Source organism: Artibeus jamaicensis, unplaced genomic scaffold (genome assembly GCF_021234435.1).
Source record: "Artibeus jamaicensis isolate MK-2021 breed Jamaican fruit bat unplaced genomic scaffold, CSHL_Jam_final scaffold_461, whole genome shotgun sequence".
Taxonomy (NCBI): Eukaryota; Metazoa; Chordata; class Mammalia; order Chiroptera; family Phyllostomidae; genus Artibeus; species Artibeus jamaicensis.
In genome coordinates, this window is record NW_026522045.1 from 6205081 (window position 1) to 6209811 (window position 4731).

The 4731-nt window shown below is 45.2% G+C and overlaps 1 pseudogene; it reads right to left on the minus strand.

Annotated features, from left to right (window-relative positions):
* Positions 1–211: 211 nt before the first annotated feature.
* Positions 212–2172, minus strand: LOC119046094 (transcription elongation factor A protein-like 3; annotated as a pseudogene).
* Between the last annotated feature and the right edge of the window lie 2559 nt (positions 2173–4731).

Below are 4731 nucleotides of genomic sequence, written 5' to 3' on the forward strand. Positions count from 1 at the left end.
CCATGAACATCTCTTCCATGCACGTGGGTAAAAATCCCCTACTGAAACTGAGAGCATTGCATAGTTGGATCAAAAGGCTGCTGGTAAAAAGGGTGACACCTAAAGCAAGGTATCAGCTGAAGGTTAGAGCACATTGCCTGGCAAATGACCACCAGGAAAGGCAGGGGTGGAATATTCTCATCAAAGAAATCAGAATTGATGTCCAAGGGCATTAATGATATAGGATATTACATAAGCCCTTCTGGCCCCTTCCACTGCCCCTTGCTCCCCTAACACCCTATTAGCCCTTGAGATGAATGGATCCTGTACATCTCTTCGCATTCAATGAAAATCACTCATTTTCTTTCTTTTTTTTTCTTGGCTCTTCCTGGGCCCTTGACACATCTCCACATTCTATCATCATCTCCTCACTACCCAAGTGCTTTCTTGCAAGTCCTCTTGATAGTCCTTGGGAGAATCATCCATTCCCCTGTCTGTTTTTCTCTTTGCTTTCTGGGGAATATAATATTCAGCTGGGCACTTTTCAATAGCCCATGGCTGGCTCTCTGGCTTGGCTTGTGATTCTGGCTTGCCCTCTCCATGTGTTTTTCTCTCACCTTCAGACTTGCCCTGCTTTTATCATTTCTCCTCATCATCTGGCTCTCCCTCATCATCTGGCTGTCCCTTATCCTGGCACTTCCCTTGTGCCTTGGCTTCCTCTCCACTTCTGACTTTTATTCCTCATCTGACTTTTCTTCATCTTCTCACTTTCCCTCATTTTCCAGCTTTCCTTCATTTTCTTTTTTAAAAAAGATTTTATTTTATTTTTTAGAAAGGGTAAGGGAGAGAGAAAGAGAGGGAAAGAAACATCAATGTGCGGTTGCCTCTTAAGAACCCCCCAGTTGGGAACCTGGCCCACAAACAAGGCATGTGCCCTAGCCTGGAAATCAAACCAGTGACCCTTTGATTCATAGGCTGGCACTCAAACACTGAGCCACACCAGCCAGGGCAACCCTTCGTTTTCATTGTAGAGTTTTTCCACATTGAGATGTCTCCTTTATTGCCTGTCCTGGGAAGTTGGTCAGAGTTGGGTGGGGGAGAGGAGAGAAAAAGGAGACAAGGGAGACTGAAGGTTCAGGGTGAAGTGCAGGCTCAGATAGTACTGGAATCTAGCCTGTGGTCAAGGTTCCCTGCCCAGCCTCCTGCCACACTTTCTCCCTCTGTTCCTCTCACATCCATGAGCCAACCACTTATTTCTCTTGCAGGCCCTTCCATCTTCTGTTCCAACCTTCAGAATGGCAGGGTGTGTGTATATTATATGTGGAGGTAGGATGGGCAGCGAAGCCCTAAATTTCTGCCCAACCAGCACCATCCACTATCACCCCCAAGTCCGTGTCCAGTGCCCTTCCTGTTTTCACTGACCTGCTGAGATTCTGGACAGCTTATTTCTTTTCTAGCCTTACAAAGTGCTGGAGTCAGACAGGAATACCTGCAGACAGGAGATAGGGGCAGTAGCTGAGTGCCCAGTGGACTTATTTCCCTTTCCTGAACCTGGGTGTTCCACACCAAATGTTTCCATTGCCTGCCTGCCCCTCATCCCATTCGCCATATCTATTTTCAAGCCTGTGGCACCAGAGCAGGGATGCTTTCCAAATTGGGTCTCTGTATCCCACCCCCGCCCTTGCAGTTAACCTGTCCCACTCCCTTTGCAGTTAACCCGTCCCCATCCCCTTTTCCCGAAGGTAAATATTATCCCATGGGCATGGGGTGTGTGTGGATGTATTTCCAGACTATGTCTATGCTTCACTGTTGCACTGTGGGGGTGTCCCCTCATTTCAGGCTAGATAATAAATGGAAGACCCAGAGGTAGAGCATCCAGGAGATTGTGGAGTCTGTAACTGGGTCATCACCACTGACCCATGCCCACAATGAGTCCGCATCCTTCTGCATCTCCCAGACTCCTTCACTTCCCCCCACTCCCCCAGCCCTGCCTGTGCCACCGGCAGCACTCACCCTCACACTGACCTGTGGGGAACTTGCCAGGCCTGTGCCTCCTCGGGCTCTCTGAGCAGCCTCGCCCATCATCCGATGTCGGGAAAGCTCAGGAATATGGTACCACACCTGCAGCTGGAGCAGATGGCACTGGGACTGGACTGTAGGTGGGTGCGGAGATTGAAGCTCACGTGGGTACATGAAGGGTAATGTGAGGTGAGTGCCCCATGCATACAGCTTGGCCCCTGCAGCAACCCTCTCTTCATCTTACCTGAGCCACAAAAAGAGCAGGAAGGGGAGGCTTCCTGACCAAAAGTGTTTTATTTACCTGTGCATCTCAGTTCCTTGCCCAGCTTCCCTGTGAGATGCCTGATCTTCACCAGGTATGACAGCTGATAACATAGAGGGTTCCCAACTCCCCTAAGGGTACTCAACAACTGAGCCCCACAGCCCTCTTTCAAGACCAGCTCTATCTGACTTGAGTCCAGTTGTTGTACCTGCCAGGAAGCTGTGCTGCCACCTTGAGTGGGGAATTCCTGGGACCCCCTAATATTCATGTTTTTCTCACATAAAAAAATACATTCATTCCATCCCCAAAAGCTGCCAAGGTGTTAACCCATTCCAGTATTAACTGCAACTCCAAAGTCTTGTCTAAATATTGTCTGAATCAAGTCTGAAACATCCCAAGGCAAAACTCCTTTCCAGTTGTGAGCCTGAGAAAATAAATTGTGTTCTTCCAAGTACAATAGTGAGATAAGCATAAGATACACATTCCCCTTCCAAAAGGAAGAAATCCAATCTTTTTTAAAAATATTTTATTTATTTATCTTTAGAGGGAAAGGGAAGGAGAGAGGGAGAGAAACATCAATGTATGGTTGCCTTTCGTGCATCCCCTGCTGGGAACTGGCCTGCAGGGAACCAGCCTGCAACCCAGGAATGTGCCCTAACTGGGAATTGAACTGCGATTGTCTGGTTCGCAGGCCCGCGCTCAATCCACTGAGCTACACCAGCCAGGGTTGAAATCCAATCTTTTGAAGCTTTCTCCCTATGTTTATTTCTAAGACTTTTATAGTTTTAGCTCCTAGGTTTAGATTTTTATCCATTTTGAGATTTTTTAATATGATGTAAGGTAAGCTCCAACCTCATTCTTCTGCATGCAGATATCCAATTTCCCTAGCCTTATTTGTTGAAAAGACTGTGCTTTCCCTATTGAATGGTCTTGATACCCTTGCTGAAAATCATTGCACCATATGTCTGTGATTTTATTTCTGGGCTGTTTATAATATTCCATTAGTCTATCTATCTATCTTTATTATAGTAACACACTGTTTGTTATTGTAGCTTTGATAGGGGTTGCACTGCTGAACATAGTCTTCGTAGAACTTCCAGTGGGAGCATGGGCCTGCTCACGTGTTGATTTCTGATTTCTGGTCTCCAGAACTATGAGAAAATAAATTTCAGTTGTGATAATATTCTGACAGCAGTCATAGTAAATCGATACTAATAGTGAGTGGTAGGCTCTGTAGCAAATGAGTATTTATCCCTATTTTCACCTTCCCTGAGATAAGCAGATAAACACTCCTTAGTTACTTAATAAACCTCAAAATGCCAAAGACAGACTCTCCAAAATGAGGCATAAATGGGGAAGACAAATGTGATATCTATTCATTTTATTGTTTATCTATTATTCACATTGGAATGAGAGAGTGAAAGGCATTAAATGGTCTTCAATTGTGGAAATACATTTTATTAAGACATACAAGATTTGTCTGGAAAAAGTCCACCATTGTTAATGTAATGAGAATGGTTTGTGTGACATTGATGTAATCCGGCAGCCAAGGAAAGTGGACTGGAATGTGTGAACAATGATGCTTGCTTGCATTGTACTAGTCAGTGGGGAAGGTAGACACCACTGAGTGAAGATGTATACTGTGTGGTTGTCACACTCACACTTACTGAGTCAGTAGAGCAACAAATATGCATCACATTTTGTGTTAAGCTTGAACATTCCTCAGTGGAAAATATTCAGATCATTCAGAAGGCTGAAACTATGGACAACTGTGGAGGACAGTGAAGGCTAGTGTCAAAGCTAAGGTTGAGTACTTAGTAAGGCCGCATTTGACTGCTTGCATCTGCAAAGCAGATCCAAGCCAGCAGTGACAACAGCCAGACCCCACGGGGATTGAGAAGGGAACAGATAACCGAAAGCTTCAGCTGAATGCAACTGTAACTTTTGCAGAAGAAATATGTATCATTTAAATAGCCTGGGAACTGGAACCATCTGTGCCTGCAGCATCTCCCTAAGTTTGCAAAATGTCCTTGAGTTCTATCTAACTAACCCCTATAAAATAAACATGGAGACCATGTTCAGGGTCATTGTCTCTCCATCAGAAGACAATGTCCCACCTGGCCCCTGCTTTTCCTTAAACTGTTGTGTTTTGTCTTTCTTAATCTCCCATTGCCCCCACTCGGGGACCTCCACTCTGTGCTGGTCATGGCAGGCAAATGGTGATTGGCAGCTTCATCACAACAACGTGCCTGCTCATGCATCATGTCTCATGCAGTTTTTTGCAAAATGTCAAATCACCTAGGTGACTCAATTTCCCTACAGCCCAGAATTGGTGCCTTGCAACTTCTAGATTTTGCCAACACTAAAATCACCTTTGAAAGAGAAGAGATTTCAGACTGTCAATGAGATTCAGGAAAATAGGATAAGGCAGCTGGTGGAGATTCCAAAAACAGATATTGCAGAGTGGTTTA